Source organism: Acomys minous, assembly GCF_964271855.1.
Source record: "Acomys minous genome assembly, chromosome: 5".
Classification (NCBI taxonomy): domain Eukaryota; kingdom Metazoa; phylum Chordata; class Mammalia; order Rodentia; family Muridae; genus Acomys; species Acomys minous.
Genome location: NC_140494.1, coordinates 96893310 through 96916572, shown reverse-complemented (window position 1 = coordinate 96916572; position 23263 = coordinate 96893310). Strand labels below are relative to the sequence as shown.

The window sequence follows — 23263 nt, the reverse complement described above, 5'->3', positions numbered from 1 at the left end:
TTTCCCTTCCTTTCTCTCTCTCCAAACACTCCCATATGCTCCTTCTTATAACATTATCCAGACTGGGCAGGATACATTTAGAAACGTATATGAATGCACATATACATACACATATACATTTGTAATAATTTTTAACTTTGAAAACTGAACTTTTGAAGGAGCTCAATTCTTCTAAGGATTTGACCCTGTGTGAAGCAGCTTGAATGGGTCTGACATGCATGAGGTGCTCAAAAATAGCAGCTTTTGAGATCTCGACAGAGTTGGGCAGGGGCTTTCCACGGATAGTCTGCACACTGCCATGGCCAACCAGAGTGCCCTCACAGCCCTCTTCAGTCTTTCCTCAGCACTGCTCATCCTCCATCCCTGTGGTCTTCATGCCACTTTCCAGGAGGAAATCTTCAGTTTTGGAGGCAAACCAACCTCCATTCAAAACCAGTTGTACCTGAAGCAGCTACCTGTGTGGCCCTGAAATGACTCACGTTCTAATCGTCCTGCACTTTAAAATCCCTAACTAAAGCTCCTCTCCTTCCTAGTAGAACATTGGGCATAAGGGCACCTGACTGCCAGCTGACACTTAACAGAGTGCGCTTCCCAGGTGATTCAGGACAACACAGAAGAGCTATGGCCTCTGGGCATCCTGCTTATATTGAGGGTGGTATTATCCAGGCATGGCGGTAGATGCCTATAGCCCCAGAGCTCAGGGAGGAAGCAGAAGGATGGCAGGTTCAAGACCAACCTAGGCTATCTAGCAAGATCCTGTCTCAACAGCCCCCCAAAGGAGAATATAGAACAAAAAAAAAAAAGAGAGAAGCAATAATATCCCTGAGGCCTCAGGGTGATGGGCAAGAGTGCTTCATCTTTTACTCTGGGAGAATATGGAATCTAGAAATCCCTTGTTCACTGTCCTAGGAGAAGGCCAGACCCAACCTCAAAGCATGGGTGGTGCAGACAGTGCCCTTCCTGGAAAGACACTGATGATACTTCCAGCTTCAGAAATCACACACCCACATGGCTAGCTTAGCTACCTGGCAGCAGGTGGGCTCTCAGCAATCTCTGACTTTCCAGAAGACATTCTCCCAGGGGTACACAGCTGGCCAACAGCCCTCCATATAGGTGCTTATTATCAAGGTCTTATGGTCTGATCTATACATGTGTATGTGCATGTGCGCACACACACACACACACACACACACACACACACACACACACACACAGTACAACCATGTCTACCTCTGGCTGTGGCTACAGATTGCCTCCCACTGCTGAAACGTAGGCAGAGCCTCAGTGGTATGGCTGGGGCAGGTCTCTAAGCCCCTTTGTCCTAGCCTTTTCCCTGCAAGGAAACTGAAAGCACCAAGGGTAGCCTGGTGGGAAAACAAATGAAGGATTCATTATTTGTGCCCACCTCCCCAGGACCTCTGCTTCCTGCACAATTAAAAGGTTTCTAATCCTGACTGAAAAGCAAACACGAGCTCTCTTTTGTACACACATACACACACACACACACACACACACACACACACACACACACACACACTCCCCTAATCAGAGCCCTAGGTTCTCGTTTCTGCTTTTAATACAGCTACTCAATTAAAATTTCTTAGAGGGCCCAATAATTTGGTCCTCAACACAGTGAGACCCAAGAGGTATAGATACACCTGGAGACAGCATCACAGGGAGAGGACACAAAAGGACACCCCCGGAGGGTCTTCAGATCAGTCAGAAGAATGTGGAAACACCTCCTAACATTTGTGAGTCCACTGATGCTAGCGCCTCCTTTGAAATGGCCTGAGGCAGAAATCCTCAAAATCAGACCACGGAAGCTGCTAGGAACTGCTTGTCCTTGTCACAGCAACTTCCTCCAGTCAGCATCTCTGTCACATCATCCTGGGTTCACTGCAGGCAAAATCCACACCCCACCCACCAGGCATTGCTACCCTTAAGTCAGAACACTAGGTCCATCTGAGCCACCCAACCCTGGACCCCTCCAGTTTCAACATGAAGTGCTGCTGGCCACCATGCACCCCTTTTCTGCAGCTGCTTCTCAGAGCAGCCGGAAAAGCAGTATTGTCCCGTTTCTGCAGGAAGAACTGCAAGGCGGGAAATCTTGTCCAGGTGCCCTGCAAGAGACAAGCTGAGCATGATCAGCCCTGAGGGCTCCCTGTGGCCCCCCAATTATTCCCACTCCATTGCTTCAAATCAAAGGTGGAGAATGGGGCTCCTGCTGAAGACTGTTCCTCATCCAACTCCCAGGGGTCACACTGTGCTCTCAGGAACCTTCTCCAAACCCCAAGGAGGGAAGAAGATACGGTGCAAGGGGGAGGTGAGGGGCTAGCCGTTCCTTCTTCCTCCCCCTCTTTTCTTGGTTCCACCTTTAGAGTCAGGTTGGGGGTTGGGGTAGGAGACTAAAGCAAGGGGCCATCTGGCTCTCCTAATTAAAAGCCCCAAAGCTCTCTTGACAGCTCTTCCTGAAAGTATGGGGTAGATTCCTTCGGCCCAGGACAGACCTCACCTGGCGGTCTCTGTTCAGAATCTATAGAGAGTGGACAAGGCTGACTAGGAAGGGAAGATGTGAGAAGGGGGGCATGTCAGGAGCCTAGTCATTTAGAGTTGGAGAGAGAGAGAGAGAGAGAGAGAGAGAGAGAGAGAGAGAGAGAGAGAGAGAGAGAGCGCATCCTGGAAAGCTGGCTTGAATTCATGGGGTTGGCATCCTGAGAGGAACAGCAGAACCTTGGTGTTGGAGTATACACTTCAGGCAACGTGACATAGGAATATGACAACTGAACATCTCCAGGTTTTCCTCCTCACATAACCTCACAGCTCAAAGCCACAGCTCCCCGGGACTGTACCAAATTCTTCTGTACTAGACCCTCCTCCAAACGCTGGGCAAGCAACTCTGAACTCAAGTCTCAGAAGGACCTGAGTGCTGCCATTAGCTCAGAGATACCAGTGCACAGCACCGGAAGCAGGAGGATGACTCAGGCAGGCTAGGGCCCAGGACACACAACACAACCAGGGGTCAGCCTGTGGAGGATGCTGGGAGGGGGAGCAGTTTGGGAGACACTCCTATGGCAGGGAGCCCAGAGGCGAGAGCTGAGCCAGGAGCTTCCAAGGGAGTCTGGCATTGGTATTTACGAGTCCCTTGTTCCCATTAAAAAGGAAGGGCTCTGGGCCTCAAGTGCTCTGGAGAGGATCACTCTATAACACCAAAATCCAACTCATAGGGAGGCTTCCTTGGGATGCGTGGTCCTCTCTCCTCTGGCTGGATACATGCTACCCAACTCCTACACTCCTGATTTAGGAGAAAGGATATATAGAGAAGAAAAAGATGTATAAAAGAGAAAGGGCCACGTTTTGTTGATCTTGAAAAGCAGCTCAAGTCATTGAAAAGTGGTAGTGAGAACCAGGAATGCCATGCTTTTTGTGCTATCTGATTAGAGATGGAAGAAGTCACTAGGTGGAGCCTTAATAACTTTTCATGGGCTTGCTTGCCTATCTCTTTTAGTTCCAGAAGTAGCCCATCATAACCCAAATTAAGCTAGCGTTGTCTCTTCTTCTCTGTGCCCCTCAGTATCATTTAGGTCTTCCATTAATGTATTTCACTAATCCCAATTCTGGCACCTGATTGTCACACAGAAGGGGACAAGGGATTACTGAGCTCTATGAGGTGTCCAGTCAAGTGCAGATAGATGCTGCTCCTGTGACTGAGGTGGAGGCTGGCAATAGTGACAGTGGGTGCTGCTACTGTTGAGGATGGTGGCGGTTTACCTTGTATTTGTTGGAGTTGTCCTTGATTACACATCCTGCTTGGGAAGAGTCACATGATAACTGGGATGGTAAGAGATGAGAAAGATGAAAATTATCTACCCCAACAAGAAACAAGCTGCTAGGGGAGGGAGAAAAACAATGCCAACGGAGATCCGGAGTAGACTGAAAAAGAAACTGTGGCGCCCGCACCACCACGGTACCGAGTCGAGGGCGAGGGACAGCGGATTTAACTCATGCGCACACGCACACGCACACGCACACACACACAATAACACAGCGGGTCTTTTGTGCTAAAAGAGCAGCAGCCGCGGCAGTGGTTTATTATTCTCCTCAGAGTTCCAAAGAGCCTTCTTATAGACAGCAAAACAGGAATCCTCCTCCCAGGTGAAGTCCCTCAAGAGGTGATTGCACACAGGAGGACAAGTCTCGAGGAAGGGAGGGGTGCGCTCTCAGAGCAGTAAACATGACTAGCTAACCAAGATAAACACAGACATGGAAGCTGCTAGAAACAGGACATGAAACAGCAAGACAGGCAGGCAGCGCAGTAGGGCCTGGTTCCTACAAGAAACAAACATTGCTGAGATCCAGTTATGGAAACAAGAAAAGCGGGGTGAGGGGGCAGGGGTGGGGAGACAGAGACACGCAGAGAGGGGCAGTTAGAAGAAGGGTCTTAACAGGTCCCTATCTGTGGTCCTATTGAATAAGATGCAAATCCACCAAGGATGAGAGTGACTGCTGGAGACCATTTTCAGTACAATTAAGATGCCCTGGAGATGTTAGAGATGCACCTTCTCATCAAGAGGCATGACAAATTACAAAATATTTACACGACTCTTTTCCTCCATGGCAAGAAAAACAAATGTAGGGAGAGGTATTGATCCCCACACTCCGCTTGCCCTTCACATCTCCACACATTGCTCTAGTTTGCGTTCGTTGCTGTGATAAATGCTTAGGCAAGGACAAGGCTTACTTGGCTTTCACTTCCAGGTCCAAATCTATTGTTGAAGCAAGCAGAGGGAAGAACTCAGGGGAAGAACTTGAAGCAGAGATCACGGAGGAATGGAGGAACGCTGCTTGCTGCCTTGCCCTTTAGCTTCTGCTCAGCTAGTTTTCTCAACCAGCCCAGGACCCACTGCCCAGAGATGGCGCCACCCACAACAGACTGAGCCTTCCCACATCAGTCATCAATTAAAACAGTTCCTCACAGACTTGTCCTCAGGCCAATCTGATCAGAGCCGCTTCTCAGCTGAGATTCCTCCGCAGGTGACTCTTGCTTGTGTTGAGCTGACAAAAAGACTAACACACAAGCATTCCATCTGCCTAAAAGACCCTCCCATCTTGATCTGTCTGTTCCCTGCTTCCCACTCCCTACTGAGTTGGGTGGTCCTCTTCTATGTTCGCTGGGTTCTTGAGTGAGCTAGCAAATACAGGATCCTTAGATGGAACTTGGGGCGTAGGGATGCAATGAAAGCCACCATGCTATTGTTGCTGTTCTTTCATGCCACTTTTGAACATCAACATGATGTACATGAGTTGGTGGTCATGTGCTGGTCTATTATACTTGCCTGACTGTGAGATCTTGGTTAGTAGCAAGTATTCGTTGAACACTTCTGTGTACTTATACCCTGGGATATGGTAAGTGGAGTACGGGGGCAGTTGAGAGCCTGGTATATGCTAAGTTGAAAAGCTGAGTGAATATATAAATGAAAAATGAATGCCTACGCACTTTCAAGATGTAGTATGAACAAACATGTGCCTGCCACCAACGGTGGTCATACTCTGTTGGACATGTGTCCCTTCACCCCTTCCCATCACTTCAGGCTCTCAGCCAGCAGCCTGTGGTCCCCTCTCCTTTGGAAGGAGTTCATGTTGCTTTGTTCCAAGGCAGCCAACATCAACAGCAACGTGGAGATGGAAAACAGACCAGGACCAACGAAAGTTGTTTCTCCTCCAGCTGAGGCTCCAACCCGTTTTCAATCTGCTAATGAGACCCAGCTAGGAGTAATCAGGAAGTGTCTAAAATTAGCTGTTTTAATTTGAGTGAGAGGGAAAGGACTGACTCAGAAGGGGCACAGGCTCCAGCGGAGAGTAAGGTCCTGGAAGCTCTAGAAAAACCAGAGAATCATCTGGTCCCCCAGTGCCCAAGAGAACACCCAGGGTGAACCAAGGTCCTGGGAGCTCTAGAAAAACCAGAGAATCATCTGGTTCCCCAGTGCCCAAGAGAACACCCAGGGTGAACCAAGGTCCCCAGATCCCAGCACCTGGTCTCAGATTTTTAACATTTTCATGTAACATTTCATGTAACAATTCATAGAGAATCCATCGTGCTTCGTATTGGAGAACAGGGCTGTGGGCTGCCACCTGCAAGCCATTAATGGGGATTGATTACGAGAGTCCTTTCTCCTCCCCAGCTCACCACTTTCCAGCCTCATTATTTTGGTTCTTACATCCCAAGAAACCAAGCGTCTATGTAAGCATTTCACTGCCCCTGACAAACTTTCGGGCCCCTCTGGCCCACAGGAATCCCTGTGTGTTTTGAACGTCTAAGGAAACTCGTTATCTTACTAGTCATGTGTCAACCTCACCGACATTAACCATACACCTGGGGTGGGCTAGATCCTGAGGAAGGGCTCAGGGATACACACAAAGGGGGAAGGGACACTTTCCCTTGTGATTTTTTTTCAAGGAGCTTAATCTATTATCAGACAGACAGAAATGGAAACCAACAAGTGCAGGGTCATGGGATGAGTACTCTCTGAGAAGTAATGCGTTTCCCAGACCAAAGAGAAAGCTGTCCTTGAACTTGGGCTCCATCTGCCTCTGCCTCCCCTGTCCTGGAATAAAAAACATGTGTCCACAGATCCTTCACTGGGCTTCTTTTGTGCTTTCCTTACATTCATATATGAACACGTTGTGGTCAAAGAATGTGCCTTTCAGTTCTTCTTCGTCTTGGCTGCAGACTTCAAATCCTGAAGTGCATGGTTTTCATTGGTAATTGCCTAAGAACACGGGGATCTTGTATTGCAGGAAATGATGGCAACTTCCGTTCCTTGAAGAATCCACAAAAAGAGGCTGAAACTGAGGAGAAAAAGAATTGGGATAATGCCTTCCTGAACCAGTTGAGCGTGACCTGGTAAAGTCTCCTTTATAATGTTTCAAGTAAGACTAGGGAACATGGCTTAGTTGCTGGAGTGCTAACATGGGATGCACAGAGTTCTGGGGTCAATACTCAGTTTATAAGCCACATAAGCCAATACTGGGAGGTGAAGACAGCAGGATCAGAAATTCAAGACCATCCTGGGCTACATACTGAATTTAAGGCCATCCTGGACTACATGAGACCCTGTCACCCAAAATAAGCAAACAAGTAAATAAAAAAAGAAAAACTTATCATTGGCTACATAGCAAGTCAAAAACTAGTCCTGGCTACATGAGACCCTGCCTCAAAATCAATCAATAAGTAAATGCTTTAAGCATAGTAAAGTCTTTCCTGTGACCAGGACAATTTAGATATGGAAATTTTTTTTTGAGTTTTTGTTTGTCTGTTTGTTTTTTGTAGGGTTTTTGGTACCTTCTTTTTTTAAAAAAATTAATTTATTCAGGTTACATCCCGATTGTTATCCCCTCACTTGTATCTTCCTGTTCCCCCCTCCCTCCCTCTTTCACCCTATTCCCCTCTCCTAGACCTGTGACAGAAGGGGACCTCCTCCCTCACCATATAATCATGACCTATCAAGTCTCATCCAGATAGCCTGCTTCCCCTTCCTCTGAGTGCCACCAGACCTCCCTACCAAGGGGAACTGTCAAATAGGGGCACCAGAGTTCATGTCAGAGGCAGTCCCCACTCTCCACACAACTGTGAAGAACGCGCTGTCCATTGGCTAGATCTGAATAGGGGGTTTAGGTTTTCTGCATGCATTGTCCTTGGTTGGTACAGCAGTTTGTGAAGGTCCCCCTGGGTCCAGATCTGCCAGCCTTGATGGTCTTCTTGTAGAGTTCCAGGACACTCCTTCTATCTCCCCATTCTCCCATACCACTCTCACCTGGAGATATGGTAGTTTTTTAAGACAAGAGATTAGAGAACACTCCCAAGAGCCTTGGTGTTAGAGGGCAATGCCCAGATACTGTGAGAGGGAAATCACAGGCTTGAGGAGTGGTGCCCTTAAGATCCGGGTCTTTGGCTTGGTTTTCACAGCTCTCCTAGGCTACTTCCTGCTCTGCTCTTTCTCCAGCCGTATTCCCACCACCCTGGTGTATCTCAGTTGCTGTCATTCTTCGCTTTCCACCACTCTTTCGGCTCAGCAGGTTCTCCACACACGTTTTAGATGACCATCCCTCTTCATCTTCTATCCATCCTTTAAGTCCCACCTCGCTTCAGGAATGTATCTCAACATTGTCCGGTAGATGCAGGCACTCGGTCCTCTTTCAGTGTGGTGACACTAGTCAACTTGTGATGTAAACACACTAAGCAAGCTGTTTGGGTGATAAGAAGAAAAGCCGCCGGGATTTAAAAATGCTGGCAACTCTTCAGGGCCCAGCTAAGCTCACATATCAGGTGGAAGTACAATAAGAGCTCCTGCATAGCAGTCCCTCCGGGCAGCCTGTGGCTGGATGCCTCCCCTGGGCTTCTCCGCTGACATCCCTCACTTTTAGCTCTTGCATCCCGAACATCTCTCCTCCCCCATCCACTCTGTAATAAAGGGCACTACAAACTTATAAACCCTCCTAGTTCTGCAACCCTTTAACACAGTTCCTCACGTTATGGTGATTTCTCCCCCCCCCCCCAACCATACAATTATTTCACTGCTACTTAACAATTGTAATTACATTACTGTTATGAATCATAATGCATGTATCTGATATTCAGGATATTTGGTATGTAGCCTCCAAAGGGGTTATGGCCCTGGTTGAGAAGCACTACTGTGAACTAAAACCTACGGCTTTCCCTGCGCCACCTTAGTCAGTGGTTCTCAGTTCTGGGTCTATAGCATGTTCACCTGGTGAGTTGTTAAATCATGTCTGCCTCTCCTCTTGGAGTAAGACCATTCCTTTAGGGCTGGAGAGATGGCTTAGAGGTTAAGAGCACTGACTGCTCTTCCAGAGGTCCTGAGTTCAATTCTCAGTAACCACATGGTGACCCACAGCCACCTATAATGAGATCTGATGCCCTCTTCTGGCCTTTATGTGTACATGCAGGTAGAGCACTGTATACATAATAATAAATAAATAAATCTTAAAAAAAAAAAAAAAGACCATTCCTTTACCTTGGGGCCTTGGCAGCCTGGGCCTCTCCAGTCTCACCTCTGGCTTCATTTTTTTTTTTTTAATCCTCCACCACACTGACTTTTTGTCCCTGACATGATTTGGATGTAGTTTGAATCTGTCCTCTAAAAGTTCTTGTACTGGAAACTCATGTATTAGGGCAGTAATGTTGGGTTTTTGTAGACAGAATCTTTAGAGACAAAACGATAGCTGGAAGTGTTGGCAAACACCTGTAATCCCAGCGTGTTAGAGGCTAAAGTTAAAGGATCTTGAGTCCTGTGCCAGCCTTAGAAACACACACACACACACACACACACACACACACACACACACACACAGAGAGAGAGAGAGAGAGAGAGAGAGAGAGAGAGAGAGAGAGCGCATTGTTTTCACCATGACGTCACCTGCCATGAAAAGCTACAAGGAGAAGCTGCTCGCTGGAGACTCACCGCACAGGGCTAGTCTTGGACTTAGTTCCTGCATTGGATGCTTTTCTGTGGCTGTGAAGAGACACCGTGACCAAGGCAACGTATAAAAAGAGTGATATAAGGGGGCCTGTTCACAGTCTCAGAGTTACGGCCATGGTGGCGAGGAGCAGGCAGGCATGGTGCTGGTGCAGTAGCTGAGAACTTTCACGTTGAGACAACTGCAAGGCAAAGAAAGAGAGAGAGTGCTAACAGGAGGTGGCTTGGGCTTTTAAAACTTCAAAACCCACCCCAGTGACCTACCTCTTCCAATAAGGCCACAGCTCCTAGTCCTAAACAGTTCCACTATCTGGATACCAACGTTCAAATATATGAGCTTTTGGGGACCATTCTCATTCAAACGACCACAGCCTCCAAAACCGTGAACTAAATAAAACCCTTTTCTTGACAAAGTGCTCAGCATCAGGTATCCTGTTATAGAAACATAAAATGAAATACACCACGTGCAATGGTTTCTTCTCTTCTTTGAACTTTCTCATGTGTCCTTTCCTCTGTGCAGATGTCTTTCCTTCCTCTCTTCTTCGGCAAATTCTCCTTCCATACCTCCTCCTCTTCATCTTCCTCCTCCCTTTCCTCCTCCTCATCCAGGTAGGAGAGGTTAAGAATACGTGCTCCACAGCAAAACAGCCCATATTCTGATTTTTTAACTACATGACTGTGCCTCTTGCATAGGTGGCCCTGAGCCTATGAACTCCTCTAAAGTGAAGTTTCATCACATGGGGTTGCTGCTTAGGGTTGAGCCTCAGAGATGAAATGTGGTTCCCTGGTACCTGTTACTCTGCTCAGCACTGATGAGGTGCTTGGTGCACATTCTGTGGAGAGAGAACAAACGCCTCTGTTCCTAAGGCAGACCCCCACCTGGACTTCTCCCTAGACTTCTGGGATCTGAAGTATGAGAACCACCTCCCGGCTTTTCCAAAACTGGATAATTTACAGCCAAAGAATCGTGACTTCCCCCTCCCAACCCCCATAAAAGAGCAGAAATCAAATTGGACATCAAAAGCCTCTTTAAAACCAACATTTTGATGACTTAAGAGTATGTGAATGAGAAACATACGGCTTGAATTTCCTCTACGATACACAAGGGCTCTTTCTGGACTTACTTTCCATTGCTGCCAAGCTGGTGATGAGAGTGGAAGCTGCCCAATTCTCACATCATCAACAGATGGCTCCTCGTATTTGGAAAAAATTTCACGTGGCACAAAAAGAAAACTGCCAGCTCCTCGAGTCCGTCTCATGCTTGGGTGGCTCTTTTGCTGCCCTCCATATTTCATCCGGGTTCAAGCAGAAATCCCATACCTTGAGGCCTGAAGAGGTAGGACCTGTCTTTCTAGGCCTGGCACTGGGTAAGCAAAAGGATCATGGGAGCAGGCAAAGATCCTAGGCCAGGAACCAGGCCAAGTTTTCCCACTGACAAAGCCGTATAAGCTTTAGTTTCCTTCCTGGCAAGGTGGCCTTGTTCTGTCTCTGCTATAAGACATCTTTGTGAGGATAAATAAGATGGACACTAGACAGCATCCCACGCAAGAGACACATTCAAAATGTCTCGGCTCTGGGATGGACAGAGAAGAAGGACATAGCCATACTCTTCACGTTCTGCAAGGAACAAAGCAAGAGCTGGCTTCTTTTGTCCCTCCTACTTGGGGTGGTTGAGACTGCTTCAGTGTGCTGACAGGAGAATCCAGAATTCTTGGCCCTTGATTTTGGTACTGTGGGGAGGAACCCCTGTGCTAGAAACAAACTTTGACCCCAGGATACACTTATTCTCAATGCAGCAGCAGTCCCCATTTTCCCAAGGCCAGCCCTCACTTTCAAAGTCATTGAGGGTTGGACGACATCTTTATAGTTGTTTATCACATCTATTTATTTGCGTGTGCCCATGTATGTATGTAAGTATAGGTGGGTCATGGGACACAAGTGTCACAGTGCATGTGTGGTAGGCAGAGGATAACTTGAAGGAGTTGACTCTCTTCTTCTACCTTGTCAATTCTAGGGTTTGAACTCAGGTCATCAGACTTGTCAGCAAGATCCTTTACCTGCCTAGCCACCTCGAAGGTCCAGGGTGACATCTTTTAAAAACCTTTCCAACATCCACTTGCTTTGGCAGAGAAAGATGCCTCAGAGCCCCAGCAGGACTGATTGGAACAGCAAGGCCTGGGACAGGAAGCACCCACCCTAGGCAGCAGCAGGTGAAATCTGTCCGAGCTTTTGTGGCAGAGCCAGGCCTGGTAACACACACTTGACCACTGTGCGTCCAGCTTACCCACTAAGATTTCTTTGTTTGTTTGTTTTGTTTTGTTTTGTTTTCTAAGATTTCTTTATGTTGAGATGGCTCAGCAGTCAAGGGCAACTGGTGCCAGAACAGACATACTGAATTTGATCCCTGGAACCCACGTGATGGAAAAGAACCAGTGTGTGGGTTGTCCTCTAACTTCCACACACATGCTGTGGCACGTGTGGGCACACACACACACACACACACACACACACACACACACACACACACACACACACACACACACACCTCTTGGATTGGATTTTTTGGGCTCCTTGAAAATTACAGTGCGTGTCAAGATATATCTAGGAAAACAATATTGTTAGTCACACAATGAGGTCCTGACTGACATTTACTGGTTTAACGTCTATTTCTTTACCAGCATAGTGTCTGGATCTGTCCTTCCCATCCTTCTACTGGTGCTAATGAAAACACGGGGCTATGTATTTTAGTAGTTACGGTGTACACTGGAACTAGACTTCAATTCAAATCTCTGCTTCTCTCCTAATCTAGGGAAAATGTATCCCTAATCCTGTCCCTTAACCTGTATCATAAGGCTTCATATAAATGCCTGCCTTAAATGGTGAGGATTAAAGAGAGACAGATAAATGGGAAGTGGCAAGGTCAGCACTGGTGGGTGTTGAGTGTACAGAACACACAGGCTGGTGATGGGAGTAACTACAGACGCCACTGGTGTGCTGGTCTCAATGGGTTGGATTGATGGCCAAGTCAGATGAAATGAAATGTAATATAATGTAATATGAGCTGGGCCCTGCACGTAGACTGTCCCTTTCCCTCGCATTCTCATTCACAAAAACATGTGTATGCACACATGAGCACACATATACATATGTGTGTGTGTGTGCGCGTGTGCTCACGTGCAGAGTTTTAAGACAGGGTGAAGGAAAACAAAGGGGCATTTCTGGGAGAAAAGCCTAGATTTTTATTATAAGCACACAAGTTTACTATTTTCTTTCGCTGCTAAACCCTCAGGCTGCTGTATGTATGGGAAAGTGGTTTCTATGAGCCATGACTCAAATCACTCAGGAAAACTGCATTAAGTTCGGGCGTCACATTTTAAGAGGAAGATAAGAGGAGCAGCCTGTGCAGGAGGAGACCAGCGAAGAAAAACCAGGTTGCACAAGGAATGCCCTGCGAACAGGCCCTCCAAATGTTGTCTTTCGTTACAAATGAAACATTCATGAAATGCCAGCTCAGTGTCAGGTCATGTTTGAGGTGTTGCCATGACAACCAGAAACTCTCTGGCTCGGGTTATAGCTCTATAGCTTGCTTAGAGTGCACAGGCCCTAGGTTCAATTCTCCGGCACTGAGAAGGGGGGGGGGGGGAAAAGAATTGTTTTTTAAAAAGGCAAAAAAGAAGAAACTGTCTTCAAGGTGTCAGTGGGTGCTGTGGTTATCTACCTGGCCTGAAGCAGTCCTGTTTTCCAGTTATTGGCAATTTCAGTTTGTGGCTCATGCTGGCTCTTGCTAGGAATGCCCTTACCCAAAAGTGGTGCCACATGCTATGTGAAAGAAAAGAGAGGCCTGATCTCCTAGTCACACAATGAGACCCAGCTCAGCATGCCCTGAGGAACATATCTGCAACCACAACGGAACCTATGTCTCCTCTGCCAAATACCACCATCCCCACTTTTTACAAGGGTGTCTCCTCTGTCACTCAGGCTCCTGCTTCAAGCACTACACACATCAAGGAAGCGATCACAGCCCAAGCGGCTGGGCTAGGAATGGGGAGCACAGAGTGACGTAGGACACCTAACCCAGAGCAACCTCCTGATGCTAAAACACAACGTATGAAACTGGATAATTTATAAAGATTTACAATTTTGTTTAAAAAAACAAAAACAAAAAACAAAAACAAAACACAGTAGGGCAGCTGAAGAAATCGTCCAACAGCTAAGAGCGTTGGCTACTCTTCCAGAGGACCCAGGTTTGACTCTCAGAACCAACACAGTGGCTCACAACTGCCTATAACTGCAGTCCTGGGGGATCCCGTGCCCTCTTCCAGCCTCAGTGGACACCAGGCAAGCACATGGTACACAGACATACATGCAGGGGGGGGGGGGGAACACATGAACTCACTATCTCCCTCTCTCTCTCTCTCTCTCTCTCTCTCTCTCTCTCTCTCTCTCTCTCTCTCTCTCTTCCTCCCTCCCTCCCTCTCTCTCTCTCTCTCTCTCTCTCTCTCTCTCTCTCTGTCTCTCTCTCTCTGTCTCTCTCTCTCTCTCTCTCTCTCTCTCTCTCTCTCTCTCTCTGTGTGTGTGTGTGTGTGTGTGTGTGTGTGTGTGTGTGATGCTTTTAGAAACTGGGAAGTGAAAGAACATAGGGTCGGCTTCAGCTGCTTCTGGGCAGGCTTTTCTTGTACACTATGACATGGAAGACAGGACTAGAATGCCACTTTAGGCTTCCCTCTTTCTCTCTTGTTTACTTGATTGTTTTGCACATCTCTAATGCCATTGTGGAGGCCAGAGTCTTGTGGCCTAATCTAATTATTTTCCAAAGCCCCCCAACTCCATATACATTAATATATGAATTTGGCAATTACTGTTTTGGGCACATGAACTTGAGAGGACACATCCGAACCCAGCAGAGAGGCACAGGGGTATCTTAGAAGAGATGACTTGATATGAGACCCAATATGGGGAGCAGGGAAGTAAGAAAAAATTATTTTTAAGATCCAGGGAGTACTACACTAAGAGCACCAGGCTCTTCATCGGGAGTCCAAGGCTGTGATGACAAGACCTCAGGCCTAGGCTTTTGATGACCCCTGGATCTCTGCTCAAGGCTGTTCAAGGCTACAGGGACAGAACCCCTAGTTTTCCATTGCTGGGCACATCAGAGGCAGATAGGAAGAAGAAGGAATCTTCTTTGGAGGGATTCGGTTTTCTTACCTCCCATCTAAAGTGCATTTGAGCTCAGAGATTAAAAACGTATTCCTTTACAGGAAATGCAGAGTTCTGCCAGGACCGCCCAGTTGAGAAAATAGAAACAAGATGCCTCGTGCTGTTGATGAACTCCCAACTCTCAAAGCCTCGAGGGAAGGCTCTAAGGAAGATGGGCCAGTATCCCAGGCACTCCCATGTTTGTTCTCAGCTGGGCTTCACCCCCAGAATGTGGGAAGTTCCTGGCTGCTATGGCATCCACAGCTATAGACCGTTGGGTCCTGTGATTGCAAATTGTCTCAGTCAAGAGGCAGAGCACGGGAGTGGTAGAACTGGGCTCTTCCTCGGTCTAGTCTTTCCTGCAACCAACTGACTGTGACTGTGGGTGAGTCTATCCAAGTTTCTGAAACTTGTCTGTGTCGCTGCTACTTCATGTTCTTTGTTTTTACTTCTTTCCTGGTGTTGGAGCTCAAACCACAAGCCTCACGCATAACCTACCACTCCTGTTATACCTTCAGCCATGGATCCCGAGGTTTTATTTGTTTGCTTGAATGGTTTGGTTTGTCTTTTAGTCCACGCAATGAGACCTAGACTAAACAGGTTTTTGCATCCAATTGTGATTTCTGAGGAAGGGAATAAGAGAGGTTTACCTATGAGCAGATGCTCATGTGACAACCCAATGAGGCTTCTTTTTCCTAAGAACATCAGCCACCCAGGGAAGGCAGCAAGATGTCACTTCAGAACCATTCTAATGTTTGCCTTTGGATCCAGTCAATGTGAAATGCAGTCTCCCTGCAGGTTTGATGACAAGTTGGGACATATCCTACCTGGATTTTCTTGACTGAACTCCTCCTTCTATGTTCTCAGCACAAATTTTCTCCACAGAGACAACACTGCATCCACTCTTTCAGCCAAATCACCTTAAAGCATAGGTGACAGTCACCTTTATGGAGTCTGCTATGTTTCATTAGCACCAATCTTAACTTGGGGGGGGGATTATACCCAGTGAATCAGCAAACACTGGCTGAGTAACTTCTGACTACAGACTTATATGCCAAATAATATGAAATGGTTTGTATTGTTCAGAAAGATACAGGGAAATATAAAATATGATTCGTTTCTCTACTATAAAATTTTAATTACTATTATTTTGTTTGTATGCATGATGTGTGTGTAGGTTGGTGTACCATGGTGTGCATGTGGAGGTCAGAAAACAGTTTTTGGGGTGGTAGGTTCTCTTTCCACCTTGATGTGGGTTCTGGGAAATCAGGCTCAGTCAGCAGGTTGGTACAGCCAGCACTGTAACCCACTGAGCCATCTCGCCAGCCCCAATGGTTTTCTCTTGCCTGTTACCATAAGCCATACCAGATGAGCAGTTCCTGTCTTCCTATGCTAGGATTGCCCAGATGATCCCATTTATCTGGATGGTTCTACTAGCTCAGCTAGTAGAAGACTCTCACTCACAGATGTCCTCTAGGCCAGGATATACACCTTTTTGAGGAACTCTACAATCTGTTTTTATTGTGCTGCAACAGAATGCCCCATGTAGAGGTAATTACAAATCTACAAGTGCACAAAAGAGGGCTTAATGCTTAGATACAAACAACAAGACACGAGTCTTTGCTTTAAATGAACATATCACCATGACTTGGGTCTTACATGAGTCCTGACTTGAAGTCTGTGGGATGAAACTGCTTTGCTTGTAGACTCACAATGATGTCATGAACTTAACATCCTGGGAATCAATACATGGGACATCACCATGCTGGGAGCCAAGCTTTCAGAACACAAATTGTTCAGGGACGTGCGCAAGCCATGTGGACTAATATGGTAACTGGCTATCTACTGTTGTGCATGTGGCTCAAAGCAACGTAAGTTTGTCATGCCCCAGCCTACCTTGGTCAGGAGGTGAGGCACAACAGGGTTGGGTGCTTTGATTTAGGCTTCTCACAAGGATACAGTTAAATTTTTGGCTAGAGTTAGGGAGTTGTCTATAGCTCAAGCAAAGAAGGATTGTTGGCAGGATTCATTCCCTGGGGACTGGCAGTCTGGGACAGCCCTCATTATACCTTGTTTGACTCCCCAAAATGCTCACTTGCTTCATAAAGTGTGAAAACCAAGAGTAGAAAGTCAGCTAGCAAGAGGTAAGCCACAATCTCACGTGTCAGGATTTCTATTGCTATGAAGAGACACCATGACCATTGCAACTCTTTGCTGTTGCTGTTGTTGTTTTGTTCAGAGAGGGTTTCTCTGTTTAGCAGTGCCCTGGCCATGCTAGAACTCACGCTGTACACCAGGATGGACTCAAACTCATAGAGATCTGCCTGCCTCTATCTTCCAAGTGCTGGGATTAAAGGTGTGTGCCACCACTGCTCAGCCCCACTGCAACTGTTATAAAGGAAAACAGCTCAATGGGGCTGGCTGACAGTCTGGAGGTTTAGGCCATTATCGTCATGGCAAGAGGCATGGTGCCATGTAGGCAGATACGGTGCCAGAGAGGTAGCTGAGATGTCTGCATCTGGATCCCCAGGCAGCAGCAAGAGACATTGAGACACTGGGCCTGGCTTGAGCATCTGAGACCTCAAGGCCCACACCCAGTGACAAACTTTTTCAAACAAGGCCATACCTCCTAATAGTGCCACTCCCTATGATCCTATGAGGTCATTTTTATTCAAACCACTGTATTCTACTCCCTGGCCCACAAGCTTATAACCATAATGCAGAAATGCATTCAGTCCAACTTCAAAAGCCCCCAAAGTCTACCAATCTGAAACTTGTTAAAAGTTCAAATTCAAAGTCTCTCTCTCTCCCTCTCTCTCTCTCTCTCTCTCTCTCTCTCTCTCTCTCTCTCTCCCTCCCTCCCTCCCTCCCTCCCTCCCCCCTCCCTCCCTCCCTCCCTCCCTCTCTCTCTCTCTCTCTCTCTCTCTCTCTCTCTCTCTCTCTCTCTCTCTCTCTCTGTTTAACAGGCCTGGCTGTCCTGGACTCACTTTGTAGTCCAGGCTGGCCTCGAACTCACAGAGATCCACCTGCCTCTGCCTCCCAAGAACTGGGATTAAAGGTGTGCGCCACTATGCCCGGCTTCAAAGTCTCTTCTGAGACTCATGCAATTTCTTAACTATAATCCCCAGTGAAATCAAAATCGAAAAGCAGAACATGTACTTCCAACAAACAGTGGCACAGAATGTATATTACTGTTCCAGAAGGGAGGGACAAGACCATAGTGAAAAAAATACTGGACCAAAACAAGACCAAAAACCATCTGGGCAAACTCCAAACTCTACATCTCCACCCATGTCTGTCAAAGTGCTCTTCAGATCTCCAGCTCCTTTCAGTTTTGTTAGCTGTTACACGCTTCTTTCTCTTGGGCTAGTTACACATCCTGTTAGCAGCTTTCCTCGGCAGGTATCTCACAGCTCTGGCATCTCTGACATTTGGAGACTCCAAGGCAATCCAGGCTTCACCTTCACAACTTCCTACAATGGCCTCTCTAGGCCTCCATGCAGGGACACTCCTGACAACATGCCTGGCCTCAATGGCCACCCTTAGGTGCAGAGGAAGATTCCATAGCCCCTCTCTATTATCCTTGACTCTAAAGCTAGAGCCAAATGGCCAAAGCTGCCAAGTTCTGTTGCTTGCTGGGGCTGGAACATGGTCCCCTTATTCAATTATGTTTTCATTAGCTTTCTGGTTTTGATGGCTTCTTTTCCTGCCTAATATTGGCTATTCAGAAACTCACTTTGTAGACCAGGCTGCCCTTGAACTCGGAGATCTGCCAGCCTCTGCTTCCCCAGTACTGGGATTAAAGATATACAGCACCACACCTGGCCCTAAGCTTTCTGTATTTCATTTCTCATTTTTCTTTAATTCCTTTTCACAAGCTAGGAGCTTAGCTGGGTAGCATTTTTCTCTGAGGTCACCACTCCCCTCCTTCCACTTTAGCATCAGGCTTTTCTTTAATCTGTTTGCACTTCTTGGTGCTCCTTTTCTCTTGAAACTGTACATTTTTTAATTTCTCCTTGCTTAGCTTGCTCCTCTTCATTACAGATCTGCATACGACTGGCCACTGTTAGCCACACAACAGTCAATGCTAAATTGTTTTGACATGTCCTCTGCCACAGATGTTTATTCCTAACTCTTCAATTTAGCCTCAAGCAGAGTTTTTCGTTTTGGGTTTTGGGGGGGGGGGGTGAGGAGGGCAGGAGGAGCAGAAAGCAGCCATGTTCTTCACTAAAATATCAGAATATCTCTAGCCACATTCAAATGTTCTTTTCTTCTGAAAAGTCTTGAGCTGGGCCACCATAGTTCAAATCACCTTCAGTACTTAAAAGCATTCCACTGCTCTCTTAACCTAAAGTCTCAAAGTCCACATTCCTCCAAACAAAAGCACGATCTGGCCTATTACAGCAATACCCTACTCCTGGTACTGACTTGTGTCTTAGTTCAGGCTTCTATTGCTGCGAAGTGACACCATAACCATGGCAACTCTTATGAAGGAAAACATTTAAATGGGGCTGGCTTCCAGTTCAGAGGTTTAGTCCGTTACTGTCATGGCAGAAAGCACAGTGGCATGTAGGCAGACATGGTGTTGGAGAAGTAGCTGGGAGTTCTAGATCCAAATTGTCAGGCAGCAGGCAGAGAGTGAGACATCTTCAGCATCTGAGACCTCCAAGCCTGCCCCAGTGACACACTTCCTCCAACATGACCACACCTACTCCAATAAGGACATACTTCCTAATAGTGCCACTCCCTATGGGTCTATGGGGGACCGTTTTTATTCAAACCACCACATCGTGTAAGCAAAGAAATGACAGTCCATCATCTTTGATAAAAGTGAGGTCTGGCACCATACCCATACTCAAGAAGGCAATCGTTCAAATGTGAACACCAGCAAATGGAGACCACTGATGGGTCACCTTAGAGGCTGTCTGCCACAAGAGAGGAAACAGAAGTATCCACTGAGCCTCTGAAGAATGGCTCAGGCAAGCGCCATAGGGACAAATGTCCCATGCCAGGCTGAGTTGGGTATGTGTGGTATTGAGATCCACGGTGAACATCTCCTTTTTTCTCTCCTCTTCTCTCTTCTCTCTTCTCTCTCTCTCTCTCTCTCTCTCTCTCTCTCTCTCTCTCTCTCTCTCTCTCTCTTTCTCTCTCTCTCTCTCTTTCTCTCTCTCTTGGTACAAGCTAGAGTTATCTGGGAAAAGAAACCTCAGCATCAAGTGCAAACTTCTCATTCCCACAAAGTATGTCTTAGCCCACCAAAAAAGCCTTTGAGCCTAGAGTGCTCCCAATATGGGAGATGCTTTTAAAAAGCAAACAAACAAACAAAAGCAAATGGCTGCCTACCCTCACACGACTCAAAATATAAAAGGGAGCTGTTTTGCAAAAGAAGAGTCCAAAAGAGTTCCAATGGAAGGGCGTATACCTCCAATGGTGTGCACATCAAACGCCAAGGGGAAGAATTACAGAGACCGCACCAAGCAAATGGGTATGTGAACAAAGAGCACGTACATGTTTATCCATGGTCTCTTCCATCATCTGGAGTATTTATTCTTCACAGAATGTCCTGTCACACAGCAGCTGTAGATATGCCTGTCTTATATTTACAATGAAAATTGAAGAGTCTGAGACATAGTTAACCTGGCCAAAGTTACATGGCTTAGGCAATGCTTTGGAGTGGGGATAAGAAGAGAGAAAGAAGGTGTAAAGAGAAAAAGTGTTTCCCAACAAATGGTGCTGGGACAACTGAATATCCACTGGCAGACACATGACATTGCTTCCTATTTTATGTCATATACAAGAATCAAAGTCCTAAATGCAACAGCTAGGCCTGCATGACCCTCCAATGAAACAGTCCTTAGAGGGGAACAGGAATTTTTGTGGGGCTTTCTCTCATGGTAAGATGGAAGCCAGGGCCTCACCCGTGCTAGGTGAGCATTGTGTCTCTGACTACACTCTCAGTCCCTTCGCGATTCTGAACTAAACATTTTCTTAAGCACTGAGAGCACCAGCAACAAGAGGAAGCTCAGATAAACTGAGCTTCACAAACACTTAACCCTTTGGTTGCCCATGGCAGCACATGCTTATGGACCCAGCACTTAGACGCTTGAAGCAGGAAGATTTTGAGTTTTAGGCCAGGGTGACATAGCAATGTCCTGCCTGAAAAACAAAACAAAACAAAACAACAACAACAAAAAGTAATGGTGATGATGATGATGATGATGATAATGATAATAATAATAATAATAATAATAATAATAATAATAATAATAATAATAATGTTTGTGCACCAAAGATCTGGAAAACACAAGTAGCATAATGGGAAAACCATTTACAATTCATGTATCTACGGGACTTGCATATCTTTATGACACAATAATAAAAAAAAAAAATGATACAATTTACAAATGAACTAAAGATCACTTGAAGATTTCTACAGAGGATGAATACATGGCCGGCAAGCACACCCAAAGATTCTCAGCATCACTGGCAACCATGAAAAGACGATCAAGCCCTACGGATCTGGACACAGGGAGGCCTGCACAAACTGATGCACCAACCAAAGACAATGCGTGCAGAGAACCAAGCCCCCCTGCTCAGATGTAGCCCATGGACAGCTGATTCTCCACGTGGGGGTGAGGGGAGGGGGAACTTCTGCTGAACCTCTGACAGGCACTCTGCCCACAATTTGATCACTGCCCCTTGGCAAGACGGCCCTGAGGGCACACAAAGGAAGGGGATGCGGGCTATCTTTATGAGATATAATAGGCTGTGGCCAGACAATGGGGAAAGAGGGCCCCCCCATCAGAGGTCTAGGGGAGGAGTATAGGGCAGAAAAGGGAGGGAGGGTGGAAACAGGAAGATAAGAGCCAGGGGATAACAATCAGGATGTAAAATGGTTCAGCTTCTCTGGAAGAACCAGGCTGTTTTCCAAAAGCAAACCAATTTCTCATGTGACCCATTGGTTCAGTCTTAGACCCAAGACAGGAAAGCCTTGGTCCACACAGATATGTGCACACCACTGTTCAGAGCCGCGTTGCTCATGAAGGCCCCAAAGTAGAGCCTTTCCAACCTCTGGTCGTTTTTTCACCCATCCAGTGGGCGACGACCCCAAAGAAATGAAGTACTTACAGGTGCTCCAATATCATGCTAAATGAAAGCAGATGATCCTGTTTGTGTGACATTTCTAAAATAGGCTCATCTTTAGGCATAAAAACAAAACAAAGCAAAACAAAACAAAACAAAAAACCAAACCTGAAGAAAATTGAGGGTTAAAGGTGATGGTTGCATAATTTTGCGAATATACTAAAATCCACAAGGTTTTTTTTTCCCCCAGAGGAAAAAGAAAGAGAAGGGGGCAGGCTTATTTTCCTAGAATAGCAATAATTAATTTGGGATCCTGAACCCACTAAAAGCAGCACATAAGAGCATTTGAGCACTTGTTTGTTTGTTTTCTTTTTATGACAGCATCTTTCCTCACGTTTTCCAGAGAGTCAGACCACAGAGACAAAATCCTGCCTTCAGGTGGGCCTGGAGGGGCTCTGAGGATTCGGGGGAAACTCTCTGAGGAAGGTGCTTTGAATTTCCCTCCTGGCTTACAATGAGAGGGGCAGGCTTCCTCCCACCTCCTCTTCCAGGTCAGATTTCATTTCCCGTCTGTTTGCTTAATCTCCACTCAGATGTGTGGTGTTGGGTTAGCCAACAGCTGTTCCAAACACAACCCAGAGCCCCTAGGCCTTTGCTCTTCCCAGCCCTTTCCCCTCTGTGACACTCTGCCACTCAGCCATCTCCCAGAAGTGCCTGCCTAGACCTGCCTGCCATATTCCCCGGAAATGCATCGCTGATCTCCTTCCAGAGTGTAAACATCTGGCACGAGGACCCTTCACTCCAATGTTGGAGTGACCCACAAATAAGGTCAGAGGTTTGGTCAGGGGCAGACGGACTTGTTTTTAAGGCTGCTATCTTAGCATGACTGAGGAGTTCAGCCTTCATTCTAAAAAACAAAACAACACACGAGGTGTAAGGTTCAATTAAGTGTCTCCTCAACCAAAGGAGAATGGTCCAGGCAGCCTGGGAGCAAGCAGCTCCCAGTAGGACTGTGCTTCTCTCCGGGCCTCACTTCCCACCTCATTAAAGGCCCTCAGAGAGCCATCTCCATAAGGAGGTTCTTTGATGCTCATCATCTTCTTTGATGAGCATCTGGGTGTGGCCAGGGGTTAACCTGTCTCATTGTCCAAGAATCTTTAAAATATTAAAAGCAAAGTTGCCCTCGTTTCTCCCATTGACAGAATTCTGCCTAAAGGTGGGCAAGCTTGGATGCAGGCAGAGTCGATGGTCAAGCTCTGACAAGACACGGTGAGAATGCCCGCCAGGCGGTGGTGGCGCATGCCTTTAATACCAGCACTTGGGAGGCAGAGGCAGGCGGATCGCTGTGAGTTCGAGGCCAGTCTGGTCTACAAACTGAGTCCCAGACAGCCAATGCTACACAGAGAGACCCTGTCTCAAAAAACAAAAACCAAAGGCCAACAAACAAACAAACAAACAAAAAGACAGGGTGAGAAGGTCCTTGGTGGTTC

At 46.7% G+C, this 23263-nt stretch overlaps 1 long non-coding RNA gene across 2 annotated transcripts in view; it reads right to left on the bottom strand.

Annotated features, from left to right (window-relative positions):
- Positions 1-4073: 4073 nt before the first annotated feature.
- LOC311598249 overlaps positions 4074-23263 on the bottom strand; it is a 33453-nt gene continuing 14263 nt past the window's right edge. The window contains exons 1-3 of one of the 2 annotated variants that reach the window (XR_014779526.1): positions 15518-17516; positions 9435-9676; positions 4074-6846 (exon numbers count right to left, since the gene is read on the bottom strand). This is a non-coding gene — a long non-coding RNA (uncharacterized lncRNA). Of the gene's footprint in view, positions 6847-9434; positions 9677-15517; positions 17517-23263 lie in introns of those variants that run through there. The other variant, XR_014779525.1, reaches the window with a different exon arrangement.